The following is a 15,136-nucleotide window of genomic DNA, read 5'->3' on the forward strand; positions in this document are numbered from 1 at the left end:
CAAGTCATTAATTGTGATTTTAAAAATTCAAATCTTTTTCAAAAACTAATTTCTATCATATCTTTTCAAAAATATCTTCTTATCTTATCTTTTTCAAAAATATGATTTCAAAATATCTTTTCTAACTTCCTAACTTCTTATCTTTTCAAAATTTGTTTCAACTAACTAACTAACTTTTTGTTTGTTTCTTATCTTTTTCAAAACCACCTAACTAACTCTCTCTCTCTCATTTTCGAAAATATCTTCCCCCTTTTTCAAAATTTCTTTTTAATTTATTAATTATTTTAATTTTTAAATCTTAATTTTCGAAAATTTCTAACATTTTTCAAAAACTATTTTCAAAAATCACTAACTCTTTTCCAAAAATTATTTTCGAAATTTTCCCTCACCCATCTCATTCTATTTATTTATTCGTTTACTAACATCTCATCTCACATCTCTGCCCTCCTCACAGTTGTGTTTCTTTCTTTACATCACATTCTTTGTCTCCCTCTTTTCTTCCACTCACAAAAGGATCCCTATACTGTGGTATAAAGGATCCATATTATTATTATTATTATTTTCTCTGTACCCTCTTCTTTGTCATATGAGCAGGAGCAAGGACAAGAACATTCTTGTTGAAGCAGATCCAGAACCTGAAAGGACTCTGAAGAAAAAATTAAGAGAAGCTAAATTACAACAATCCAGAGATAACCTCTCAGAAATTTTCGAACAGGAAGATGAGATGGCAGCCGAAAATAATAATAATGCAAGGAGGATGCTTGGTGACTTTACTGCACCTAATTCCAATTTACATGGAAGAAGCATCTCCATTCCTGCCATTGGAGCAAACAACTTTGAGCTGAAACCTCAATTAGTTTCTCTGATGCAGCAGAACTGCAAGTTTCATGGACTTCCATCTGAAGATCCTTTTCAGTTCTTAACTGAATTCTTGTAGATATGTGATACTGTTAAGACTAATGGAGTAGATCCTGAAGTCCACAGGCTCATGCTTTTCCCTTTTGCTGTAAGAGACAGAGCTAAAATATGGTTGGACTCTCAACCCAAGGACAGCCTGAACTCTTGGGATAAGCTGGTCATGGCTTTCTTAGCCAAGTTTTTTCCTCCTCAAAAGCTGAGCAAGCTTAGAGTGGATGTTCAAACCTTCAAACAGAAGGAAGGTGAATCCCTCTATGAAGCTTGGGAAAGATACAAACAGCTGACCAAAAAATGTCCTTCTGACATGCTTTCAGAATGGACCATCCTGGATATATTCTATGATGGTTTATCTGAGTTATCAAAGATGTCATTAGATACTTCTGCAGGTGGATCCATTCACCTAAAGAAAATGCCTTCAGAAGCTCAAGAACTCATTGACATGGTTGCTAATAACCAGTTCATGTACACTTCTGAGAGGAATCCTGTGAGTAATGGGACGCCTATGAAGAAGGGAGTTCTTGAAGTTGACACTCTGAATGCCATATTGGCTCAGAACAAAATATTGACTCAGCAAGTCAATATGATCTCTCAGAGTCTGAATGGAATGCAAGCTGCATCCGACAGTACTCAAGAGGCTTCTTATGAAGAAGAAGCTTATGATCCTGAGAACACTACAATAGCAGAGGTGAATTACTTAGGTGAACCTTATGGAAACACCTATAACTCATCATGGAGAAATCATCCAAATTTCTCATGGAAGGATCAAAAGCCTCAACAAGGCTTTAATAATGGTGGAAGAAACAGGTTTAACAATAATAAACCTTTTCCATCACCCACTCAGTAACAGATAGAGAACTCTGAACAAAATACTTCTAATTTGGCAAACTTAGTCTCTGATCTGTCCAAGGCCACTATGAGTTTCATGAATGAAACAAGGTCTTCCATTAGAAATTTGGAAACACAAGTGGGCCAGCTGAGTAAGAGGATCACTGAAATCCCTCCTAGTACTCTCCCAAGCAATACAGAAGAGAATCCAAAAGGAGAGTGCAAGGCCATTGACATAACCAAAATGGCCGAACCCAATGAAGGAGAGGAGGACGTGAATCCCAAGGAGGAAGACCTCCTGGGACGATCAGTGATCAATAAGGAGCTTCCCTCTGAGGAACCAAAGGACTCTGAGGCTCATCTAGAGACCATAGAGATCCCATTAAACCTCCTTATGCCATTCATGAGCTCTGATGAGTATTCGTCTTCTGAAGAGAATGAGGATGTTACTAAAGAACAAACAGCCAAGTTTCTTGGTGCAATCATGAAGCTGAATGCCAAATTATTTGGCATTGATACTTGGGAAGTTGAACCTCCCTTGTTCATCAATGAACTAAGTGATCTGGATCAACTGATATTGCCTCAGAAGAGACAGGATCCTGGAAAGTTCATAATACCTTGTACTATAGGCACCATAATTTTTAAGGCTCTGTGTGACCTTGGTTCAGGGATAAACCTCATGCCCCTCTCTGTAATAGAGAAACTGGGAATCTATGGGGTGCAAGCTGCTAAAATCTCATTAGAGATGGCAGACAATTCAAGAAAACAGGCATATGAACAAGTAGAGGACGTGTTAGTAAAGGTTGAAGGCCTTTACATCCCTGCTGATTTCATAGTCCTGGATACTGGAAAGGAAGAGGATGAATCCATCATCCTAGGAAGACCTTTCCTGGCCACAGCAAGAGCTGTGATTGATGTTAACAGAGGTGAACTAGTCTTTCAATGGAATGAGGACTCCCTTGTGTTTAAAACTCAAGGATCTCCCTCTGCAACCATGGAGAGGAAGCATGAAAAGCTTCTCTCAAAGAAGAGTCAACCCAAGCCCCCACAGTCAAACTCTAAGTTTGGTGTTGGGAGGCCACAACCAAAGTCTAAGCTTGGTGTTGAACTCCCATATCCAAACTCTAAGTTTGGTGTTGGAGAGTTTCAACAATGCTCTGAACATCTGTGAGGCTCCATGAGAGCCCACTGTCAAGCTATTGACATTAAAGAAGCGCTTGTTGGGAGGCAACCCAATGTTTATTTATCTAATTTTGTTTTTGTTTTTCATGTTTTATTAGGTTCATGATCATGTGGAGTCACAAAATAAATATAACAATTGAAAACAGAATCAAAAACAGCAGAAGAAAAATCACACCCTGGAGGAGCATCTGCCTGGCGTTCAACGCCAGAACAGAGCATGGTTCTGGCGCTGAACGCCCAAAATGGGCAGCATCCTGGTGCTGAACGCCCAGAACAAGCATGGTTCTGGCGTTCAACGCCAGAAATGGCTAGTAAATGGGCGTTGAACGCCCAAAATGGGCACCAACCTGGCGCTGAACGCCCAGAGTTGTGTGCAAGGGCATTTTACATGCCTAATGTGGTGCAAGGTTGTAAATCCTTAGACACCTCAGGATCTGTGGACCCTACAGGATCACCTCAGGATCTGTGGACCCCACAGGATCCCCACCTACCTCCACTCACTTCTTCTCACCCCTCTTTCACACAACCCTATAAACACTCTTCCGCAAAACTCTTCACCAATCACCTCAATCTCTCTTCCCCATCACCTCTTCACCACTCACATCCATCCACTCTTCCCCATAAACCTACCTCATAAACCCCACCTACCTTCAAAATTCAAAACCAATTTCCCACCCAAACCCACCCATATGGCCGAAACCTTACCCCCCTCCCTTCCCTATATAAATCCCTCCATTCTTCATCAAATTCACAAAACACACCCCTCTACACCCTTCTTGGCCGAAACACTTCCCACTCTCCCTCTCTTCCATTTCTTCTTCTTCTTCATCTATTCTTTCTTTTATTGCTCGAGGGCGAGCAAACTTCTAAGTTTGGTGTGGTAAAAGCATAAGCTTTTTGTTTTTCCATTACCATTGACGGCACCTAAGACCGGAGAATCCTCTAGAAAGGGGAAAGGGAAGACAAAAGCTTCCACATCCAAGTCATGGGAGATGGAAAAATTCATCTCCAAAGCCCATCAAGAACACTTCTATGATGTTGTGGCCGAGAAGAAAGTGATCCCTGAGGTCCCTTTTAAACTCAAAAGAAATGAGTATCCGGAGATCCGACATGAAATTCAAAGAAGAGGTTTGGAAGTTCTAACAAATCCTATCCAACAAGTCGGCATCCTAATGGTTCAAGAGTTCTATGCAAATGCATGGATCACCAAGAACCATGATCAAAGTAAGAACCCGGATCCAAAGAACTATGTTACAATGGTTCGGGGGAAATACTTGGATTTTAGTCCGGAAAATGTGAGGTTGGCGTTCAACTTGCCAAACATGAAAGAGAACGCACGCCCCTACACAAGGAGAGTCAACTTTGATCAAAGGTTGGACCAAGTCCTTATGGACATATGTGTAGAAGGAGCTCAATGGAAGATTGACTCCAAAGGCAAGCCGGTTCAACTAAGAAGATTGGACCTCAAGCCTGTAGCTAGAGGATGGTTGGAGTTCATTCAATGCTCAATCATTCCCACTAGCAACTGGTCTGAAGTTACTATAGACCGGGCCATCATGATCCATAGCATCATGATTGGAGAAGAGGTGGAAGTTCATGAGATTATACCTCAAGAACTCTACAAGGTGGCTGACAAGTCTTCCACTATGGCAAGGATAGCCTTTCCTCACCTCATTTGCCACCTATGCAATTCAGCTGGGATTGACATAGAGGGAGATATCCTCATTAAAGAGGACAAGCCCATCACTAAGAAAAAGATGGAGCAAGCAAGAGAGCCCATTCATAGAGCTCAAGAGGCGTATGAAGCTCATCACCATGAGATCCCGGAGATGCCTCAAATGCACTTTCCTCCACAAAACAATTGGGAGCAAATCAACACCTCCCTAGGAGAATTGAGTTCCAATATGGGACAACTAAGGGTGGAACATCAAGAGCACTCCATCATGCTTCATGAAATAAGAGAAGATCAAAAAGCAATGAGGGAGGAGCAACAAAGACAAGGAAGAGACATAGAAGAGCTCAAGGACATCATTGGTTCCTCAAGAAGGAAACACCACCATCACTAAGGTGGATTCATTCCTTGTTCTTATTTCTTCTGTTTTTCGTTTTCTATGTTATGTGCTTATCTATGAATGTCCTATGAATCCATCACCTCTCTTAAATGAAAAATGTTTTAATTCAAAAGAACAAGAAGTACATGAGTTTCGAATTTATCCTTGAACTTAGTTTAATTATATTCATGTGGTGACAATGCTTCTTGTTTTCTGAATGTACGCTTGAACAGTGCATATGTCTTTTGAAGTTGTTGTTTAAGAATGTTAAATATGTTGGCTCTTGAAAGAATGATGACTAGGAGAAATGTTATTTGATAATCTGAAAAATCATAAAAATGATTTTTGAAGCAAGAAAAAGCAGCAAAGAACAAAGCTTGCAGAAAAAAAAATAGGTGAAAAAAAAATAGAAACAAAAATAGAAAGAAAAAGCAAGCAGAAAAAGCCAAAAGCTCTTAAAACCAAGAGGCAAGAGCAAAAAGCCAATAACCCTTAAAACCAAAAGGCAAGGGCAAATAAAAAGGATCCCAAGGCTTTGAGCATCAGTGGATAGGAGGGCCTAAAGGAATAAAATCCTGGTCTAAGCGGCTAAACCAAGCTGTCCCTAACCATGTGTTTGTGGCGTGTAGGTGTCAAGTGAAAACTTGAGACTGAGCGGTTAAAGTCAAGGTCCAAAGCAAAAAAAGAGTGTGCTTAAGAACCCTGGACACCTCTAATTGGGGACTTTAGTAAAGCTGAGTCACAATCTGAAAAGGTTCACCCAATTATGTGTCTGTGGCATTTATGTATCCGGTGGTAATACTGGAAAACAAAATGCTTAGGGCCACGGCCAAGACTCATAAAATAGCTGTGTTCAAGAATCATCATACTGAACTAGGAGAGTCAATAACACTATCTAAACTCTGAGTTCCTATAGATGCCAATCATTCTGAACTTCAATGGATAAAGTGAGATGCCAAAACTATTCAAGAGGCAAAAAGCTATAAGTCCCGCTCATATGATTGAAGCTCTGTTTCATTGATAGTTTGGAATTTATAGTATATTCTCTTCTTTTTATCCTATTTGATTTTCAGTTGCTTGGGGACAAGCAACAATTTAAGTTTGGTGTTGTGATGAGCGGATAATTTATACGCTTTTTGGCATTATTTTTAGTATGTTTTTAGTAGGATCTAGTTACTTTTAGGGATATTTTCATTAGTTTTTATGTTAAATTCACATTTCTGGATTTTACTATGAGTTTGTATGTTTTTCTGTGATTTCAGGTATTTTCTGGCTGAAATTGAGGGACTTGAGCAAAATTCAGATTCAGAGGTTGAAGAAGGACTACTGATGCTGTTGGATTCTGACCTCCCTGCACTCAAAGTAGATTTTCTGGAGCTACAGAACTCGAAATGGTGCGCTTCCAATTGCGTTGGAAAGTCGACATCCAGGGCTTTCCAGCAATATATAATAGTCCATACTTTGGCCAAGTTTAAATGACGCAAACTGGCGTTCAACGCCAGTTCTCTGCCCAATTCTGGCGTCCAGCGCCAGAAAAGGATCCAAAACCAGAGTTGAACGCCCAAACTGGCACAAAATCTGGTGTTCAACTCCAAGGAGGACCTCTACACGTGCAACACTCAAAGCTCAGCCCAAGCACACACCAAGTGGGCCCCGGAAGTGGATTTATGCATCAATTACTTACTTCTGTAAACCCTAGTAGCTAGTTTATTATAAATAGGACATTTCACTATTGTATTTGACATCTTTGGATTATCTTTTGATCCTTTGATCATCTTTGGACGCCTGGTTCTTAGATCAGAGGAGCTGGCCATTCGGCCATGCCTGGACCTTTCACTTATGTATTTTTAACGGTAGAGTTTCTACACTCCATAGATTAAGGTATGGAGCTCTGTTGTTCCTCAAAGATTAATGCAAAGTAATACTATTTTCTATTCAATTCATCTTATTTCGCTTCTAAGATATTCATTCGCACTTTAACCTGAATGTGATGAACGTGACAATCATCATCATTCCTTATGAACCCATGCCTGACAACCACTTCCGTTCTACATCAGATTGAATGAGTATCTCTTAGATCTCTTAATCGGAATCTTCGTGGTGTAAGCTAGAATGATGGCGGCATTCAAGAGAATCCGGAAGGTCTAAACCTTGTCTGTGGTATTCCGAGTAGGATTCAATGATTGAATGACTGTGACGAGCTTCAAACTCGCGATTGCCGGGCGTAGTGACAGACGCAAAAGGATAGTAAATCCTATTCCAGCAGGATCGATAACCGACAGATGAATAGCCGTGCTGTGACAGGGTGCGTTGACCATTTTCACTGAGAGAATAAGATGAAACCATTGACAAGGGTGATGCCTCCAGACGATTAGCCATGCCGTGACAGGGCATTTGGATCATTTTCCCGAGAGAAGACCAAAAGTAGCCATTGACAATGGTGATGTATCACATAAAGCCAGCCATGGAAAGGAGTAAGACTGATTGGATGAAAATAGCAGGAAAGCAGAGGTTCAGAGGAATGAAAGCATCTCTATTCGCTTATCTGAAATTCTCACCAATGATTTACATAAGTATTTCTATCCCTATTTTATTAATTAATTTCGAAAACCCCATTATTATTTTATATTGGCCTGACTGAGATTTACAAGGTGACCATAGCTTGCTTCATACCAACAATCTCCGTGGGATTCGACCCTTACTCACGTAAGGTATTACTTGGACGACCCAGTGCACTTGCTGGTTAGTTGTGCGAAGTTGTGAACCATGGTATTGGCATCATGTTTTTGGCGCCATTACCAGGGAAAGAAAGAGCGATAATTTTTACATAATCAAAGTGTAATCACAATTTCTGCGCCCCACCTCTCAACATCCATATCAAAACCAAAATAGGCCTTCTCACCCCTCCAACCTCAACCCACCATCACCATCCGAAGATAGGCTCTCCAGAATTGAGACTTTACTTGAAGGTATATGCAAGGAAGTCCAAGACAACAGAGTGTTCAAGGATGAAGTGCGAGCTAATATCAAAAACCAGGGAGACACCATCAAGAGGCTGGAGTCTCAAGTGGGATATCTCTCTCAGCATATTCCCAAGCCTACTGATAGCTTCCCAAGTAACATAGAGAAAAACCCGAGAGGTGAAGCAAGGAAAGTAAGATAGGAAGAATGCAAGATGGTCGCTATAAGTGATGAGGGGAGTGTGGAAGAACTGAACAAACCATTAGAACACTCTCGAGATATTCCATTAGAGAAGCAAGAAGAGAGTGACTAAGAAACCAAACCCACACAGAAGGAGGAGTTAAGGGAGAAGGAAATTCTAAACCCATATGCACCATTTCCCCAAAGACTCAAGGGGGGTGTAGAAAGGAAAGTATACTCAAAGTTCCTCGACATGTTTGCATCTCTCCATGTAAACATACTATTCATCAAAGCTCTCCAACAAATGCCCTCATATATTAAGTGTATGAAAGAGCTGCTGACCAAGAAAAATTCACTAAAGGGATGACAAATAATATTGATGAATAAGGAGTGCAGTGCTCTCATTCAAACAGAGTTGCCTACAAAAAGGAAAGATCCAGGGAGTTTTCACATCCCTTGTGCTATAGGAGAAACAGTGATTGATAAGGGACTCTGTTACCTGGGAGCAAGCATCAACTTAATGCCTTGGTCCCTCATGAAGAAGCTTCAAATCAATGAGCTAATGCCCACAGATGTAATCATCAAGTTGGCTGACAAAACTCAAAAACAAGCAATAGGAGTGGTTGAAAACGTGTTGGTTAAGGTTGGGAACTACTTCCTTCCCACAGACTTTGTTATCTTGGAGATGGAAGAGAGTCACCTCCATCCAATCATATTGGGAAGACCACTCCTAGCCACAGCCAGAGCACTTATAGATGTGGAGCGAGGAGAGATGATACTGAGGATACATGATGAACAACTTACCTTCAATGTCTTCAAACCCTCACAAGAAGCAGATCAAGAAAACAATGAATCACGGGAAGATCACAATAAGGTACTGGTGGAAGAAACAAGCACTGAAGCACAAACAATACACCTGGAAATCCCTTTGATTGACAAATAATATAGTCAGAAGACACAATAGCTAAAGGAAACCCAAGAGGATCTAAACCCACCAGAGTCATATGAGACCAGCAACAAAATTTCCCTGGAAAAAGAGGCCACAAGGAGCAGGATAGCATTAAAAGAAACAAGGAAGAAGGCGCCAAGGGGATGGAGGAACAAGAAGATCCCTACAGAGGATTTCTCTCCAGCAGATAAAGTAATCTCTGCTCATTTCCCAGCTATTCCACCTCATCTCCCCACCATTCCATCTCAGCTGCCTAAAGTTTACACCATCAGCAGAATTCTCTCCTTGGAACATGTGGAGATTCTTAATGAAGCCAACAGAGATAGATTCACTGCGAGAGGGGAAGATTTGAGGCATTACCAACCACCCTGACTAAGGCTAATTGTCGAGCTAGCGACGCTAAAAGAGCACTTCGTTGGGAGGCAACCCAACCAAAGGTAGTTTTCTTTTTATGATTATCTCAATAAAGGTTACAAGTAGTTTTCCATGTATTGTGAGGAGTTAAGTTTGGTGTTGCACACCAAAACAATCCAAGGGTGAATGTGTAATTCTAAGTTTGGTATTCCACCAAAGATTTCATTTAGAATCACACTACACCCCTTCAATGACAAGCTACTAGCTCCAACCAATCAGGGAAACTACTTAAGAATAGCTTAGTTTCTAGTTCATAGTCGTTTTCTTAATAAAAGCACATGAGGTTCTCTGCATGTATTCGATCTGTTGCATTAGGCAAGGAACTAAGTTTGGTGTTCACACACCAAATTAAGTTCAAAAATTCACAAGCATACATGCATGCTAACTATTTCTCAAGTGCTTTGGAAACAAGCAACTTCCAATAACTTTACAGGAATTCAATCAATCTCTTGGAAAAATGATGCACCATCATCCAAGGAGACGAAGAAGGATGCAAAGGCTATGGATGATGACAACAAAGGGAGAGCTAGAAGTCACCACCAAGAGGTTGTGTTGTTACTTAATTCCATCTGCTTTGGAATGTTTAAATTCGAAGTTTGAATGTGCCCCTATTGATTCTTTAGTTTAAGTCAATATAATTTAGTGTTTGTTTTCTTTGATTTTGTCATATGTGTACTGGTCTAAGTTCCCTGTTTTCATTTTCATCCTGCTTAAATGTATGCTTGTCCTTTAAGCTAAATAAAAGAAAATTTTATGAAAAACCAGAGTGGGGTTCATCTTGTAAAGTAAGTTCTCAATGTTTATGGTGTGCTGATTGGTTAGCTAAGTTGGTTCACCAACAAGGTATACAGGCAACTATATGTTCTGAATCATATGCTTGAAGCACATTCTATAAGAAAAAGGGAAAGAACAGTGAGAGTTTGAAAAAGAAAGAAGAAGAATAAGAAATAAGGCTAGGCACCAAGGGGTTTAAATCTTGAGGGATGTGTCTGTGGTGTTCCTGTGCAAAGGATCAGCTTGGATGAATAAGTTCTTAGGAGTGCCTCATCACTTGGTAACTTGGGTTAACTAACCCGGGATTATCCACTGAAAATCCACTATCAAGAGCAACCTTGCTACAGAACACTTAGTAACCCAAAGAGGTGCTGGACACCAAGGCCTCAAGGAAAGAAAATAACAAACCATATGCCTGTGGTGTGCATGTATGGGGGATAGAGACTTGAGGGAATAGGTCTTTAGGGGTGTTTCAACACCTAGCACCTTGAACCAACTGGTTCAGGAGTGTTGGCTGAAAGCTTATTTTAAAGAGTCGCCCCCTCACAAAGCACTTAGCCTAAGAATGCAATAAACCCTGAAAAGAAGGCGGAGATCAAGGAATAAGGATCTCATAGGATGCAATCAAGCAACTATTCAAGAGCATGATAAGGACCTGAAAACCAGTAAAGGAATGATCCTAAGTTGCTATGCATGAAACCCCATAGACCAAGAACTTGACTTCTATAATAAGAACTTATTCTCTTGTTCTTTCATTCATCATTCTTATGTTTCAGTACTTGCTTAGGGACAAGCAAGCTTTAAGTTTGGTGTTGTGATGCCAGGGCATCTTGGCCAGTTTCACTGACCTTTTCCTTTACTATTTTAGGGTAGTTTCATGCATTTTCTTAGCAAATAAGCAGGTTTTGGGTGAATATACACTTACATCTTGATTCAAGCAACCATTATGAACTTTACATAATTTCATGAGAATTATGCATGAATAGAATGATAAAATGGATGATGCATGATCTCATGAATTGAGACAAAGCTTTGATGCACCTTGTTTGTTTGATTTCAGGACAAAGGAAGCAAAGAGGAGCCACGTTTGCAGCCACGTTAGTCTCACTAATGTGACCACTAACGTGGAAAGGGAGTAAGCTTGCAATGTTAGTGGTAAAGTTACCACCAATAACGCTTTTGAAAGCCATCATGACCCACATTAGTTGCTATGTTAGTTACATTAACGTGGAAACTAACGTGGAAGGAAAGAGAAGCTCCAACGTTAGTGGTAAAAGTGAACACCACTAACGTTCCAAAAGGCCACACATAGCCACGTTAAGAGTCACGTTAATCCAATTAACGTGAACTCTAACGTGGAAAAAGAAAGAGATCGCCAACGTTAGTGACACTCACCTTTGTCACTAACGCTAGAGCAGGCCAAGATTGCCCACGTTAGTGGTCACGTTAAGACCACTAACGTGAAGGGTAACGTGGAGCAAGGGATGATATGCCAACATTAGTGACACTAACCTTTGTCACTAACATTGGAGATGGCAAGCACACCCACGTTAGTGGTCACGTTAATGGCATTAACGTGAAGCACTAACATGGAAGGAAGGGGCGTTTTGAAGCGTTAGTGACAAAGGTAAGTGTCACTAATGCTCTCGAGCCTTGGGATGCCCACGTTAAGGGCCACGTTATTTACACTAACGTGGATCATTAACGTGGAAGAGTGGGACAAGGAGCAACGTTATTGGTAAAAGTAAGTGCCAATAACACTTACGAAGGGCTAAGAGGCTACGTTAGTGGTCACGTTAGTACCACTAATGTTGAAGTTAACGTGGATCAACTAGTTTGGAACGTTAGTGATAAAGTTATCGTCACTAACGCTCTCGAACTTAAGTTTACACTTAACGTTAAAGCCACTAACGTCCTAACTAACTTTCCATCATGCCTAACTGATGAGTATTTTGGTGGAAAAATGAATTTCTCCCAAAACACACAAATCTAACCGGCAAGTGTACCGGGTCGCATCAAGTAATAAAAACTCACGGGAGTGAGGTCGATCCCACAGGGATTGAAGGATTGAGCAATTTTAGCTTAGTGGTTAATTTAGTCAAGCGAATCAGGATTTGGTTGAGTGTTTTGTGATTTTCAGAAATTAAATTGCATGGAATTAAAGAGAACAGGGAATTAAAGTGCTGAATCTTAAAGAACAAGAAATTAAATGGCAGAAACTTAGAATGCAAGAAATGTAAATTGCGGAATCTTAAAGTGCAAGAAATGTAAATGACTTGAATTGTAAAGGGGATTGGGACTTGGATTTGCAGAAAATAAACAAGGAAAAGTAAATTTGCATCAAGCAGAGAAGTAGAAGAAGGTTTGGGTTAGATCGGATATTGAAGCAGAAAAGCAAATGAACATGAAAACAGTAAACAGAGAAGTAGAAATTGAAAGTTTAGATCTCAGGACCCAGAGACTAGAAAACCGAGTCTAGATCTCAATGCCTTCCTAGATCCAACAAGAACAATTGCAAGGGAATTGTAAATTGCAAGGAAAGTAGATGAAGAGCAATTAACAGAAATTAAATTCAATCAAGCAGTAAATAAAACAGAGAGATCCAAGGATGAGATTGAAACAGAATTTCTTCAATTCTCCAACCCAAGATCCAAGACAATTGTAATTGAAACTGAAAGCAATAAAACTAAGAGGAAGAGAAGTGAATTCTCCTTCCCCAAGACTAAGAAATTAAAGATCACTGAATATCCAAAGCTCTCCGAAAACTATTATGAAAATTCCAATGGAAAGCTCCCCGAAGAACTTGAATTCTATCCTATTTATACACTTTCTTCAAATGATCTTCAAGCCTTGAGTTGGGCCTTTGCTCTTGGTGGAATTGGGTTGAAAGAGGCCTTGGTTGATTGCTCTTGAAGTTTGGAGAAGAACCAAAGTGAACCAATTGAACCGGGTTGGAGTTTTGCAAAAGTTGGACCAAAAGTTGGAGCAAAAGTTAGGGTCTAACTTTTGGTCCAACTTTTCATATCAGCCAACATAACTTGCTGATACTCACGTTGGTGCAAAAGTTAGGGGTCTAACTTTTGCACCAACGTTGGCCTTCCTTGGTGCACTTGAGGCGCCAACGTTAGCCCAAAAGTTAGGGGCTAACGTTGGCGCAAACTTTTGCTCCTCCCCTTGTAGTTTTCATGTGCCAACGTTAGCCTCAAAGTTAGGGGCTAACGTTGGCGCAAACTTTTGGTGCCCAGGGAGTGTTTTTCTCATGCCAACGTTAGCCTCAAATTTAGGGGCTAACGTTGGCGCAAACTTTTGGTACCCAGGGAGTGATTTTCAAGTTCCAACGTTAGCCCAAAAGTTAGGGGCTAACGTTGGGGCTAACTTTTCACCCAAAAGTTTGTGCAAAAGTTTGAGGCTAACTTTAGGTCCAGCTTTTTGCTTCCTGGTTCAATTTCACTTATTCCATTGTCTTCTCTTTACTCCTAGCTATTCCTTCTTGCTTCAACCTTTCTCCAAGCTTTCTTCACCTATCATTAATCAACCGAACACATCAAAGCTATGCTTAAAATCATGAGATATTCATTCTTTCATAATATGTGACAATTATAGTATAAAACCTCGTGAAATAGCATGAATTCATACATGGTTGATTAAATCAAAGGAAACATGAAAATCTACCTAATTGGCTTGCTTGTAGCTCAAGAAAGTGCATAATTCTAATGAAAACAAAAGAAAAAGACTAGTTAAAATAGGCTAAGATGACTTGTCATCACAACACCAAACTTAAAGCTTGCTTGTCCTCAAGCAAGAAATAAATTTATGCTCCAAGGTTCTTTCAATTGAGATGGATTGAAGAATAACTTGTAAAGTCCAGTGAGTGAAGTGATCAGGTACAGTGGGGTAAATTCTAAATCATATGCTCATGCAAGGGCTTCAGTGCTTACTAGTCCTCACATATTGGGAGTCTTAGGTCTTAGGATTTTCATCCAAATGGTGTCATGGAGATCTCTTTATATGTAGTCACCTTGAAGCAGCTTAGAGTTTCTTTGCTTTGGCCTTGACTCTAAGTGTCATGTCTCAAAGCGGCTCTTTAAATAAGCTTTCAATCAATACTCCTAAACCAGTTGGTTTTAAGGTATTAGGTGTTGAAGCACCCCTAAGGATTTACTTGCTCAAGCCTCTTTCCTTGACACAGCTCAACCACAAGCATTTACTAGGCTAACAACTCTTTGAGTTTTGTTTCTTCTTTCTTTTTCTACCTAGTAATTGATGCTCAGAGCCTTGGGCCATGTTCTTTTTGCTTTTGTTTTTTCTTTATTTTCTTTTGTTTTGTTTGCTGCTTCTTGGATCAATAGATTTTTGAGAATCTCCACAATACTTCTTTGAACTTCATGTCCTGCCTATGAGCTCCCATGCAAGTTTTCACAAGCATGCAACCTCAATACATAATCATACAACTAGAACCACCACTTCTCCCAATCTTTTGCTTGCCTCAAAACTGATTGATTCCTCAATCCTTCTTTTCAATGAACTTTCATGTGATGCATTTCTTGAAAATTGAGTGCAAACAAGTTTTGAAGATAAGAATGTTGTGAATGATCAAGCATCTTGCTTATTGAATTATAAAGAAAGACTATGCTATGCAGGCAGGCAGGGGTAAAAAAAACTATACTATGCAGACAAGCAGGGCAGACAAGGATACAATCCAACTTTCAATTACAGCAATATTTGATGTAAAACAATCTCTTGACAATACAACCTGTTGAAGTTTACTTGCTTTCCTTCTTCTCATCATCATCATTGCTGACCTTCATGTTCATCTTTCACTTCTTTGATTGATGATGCTAAACATCTCCAAAAGCTTGTATGATACTCTGCAGTGATATTG

At 40.0% G+C, this 15,136-nt stretch overlaps 1 non-coding gene across 1 annotated transcript; it reads right to left on the reverse strand.

Annotated features, from left to right (window-relative positions):
- Nucleotides 1-1,120: 1,120 nt before the first annotated feature.
- LOC112724911 (small nucleolar RNA R71) lies at nucleotides 1,121-1,228 on the reverse strand. Its single transcript, XR_003164051.1, has one exon. It is a non-coding gene; the product is annotated as a small nucleolar RNA R71 (small nucleolar RNA).
- Between the last annotated feature and the right edge of the window lie 13,908 nt (nucleotides 1,229-15,136).

The sequence above is a fragment of the Arachis hypogaea genome, chromosome 11 (genome assembly GCF_003086295.3).
Source record: "Arachis hypogaea cultivar Tifrunner chromosome 11, arahy.Tifrunner.gnm2.J5K5, whole genome shotgun sequence".
In the NCBI taxonomy this organism is placed as follows: Eukaryota; Viridiplantae; Streptophyta; class Magnoliopsida; order Fabales; family Fabaceae; genus Arachis; species Arachis hypogaea.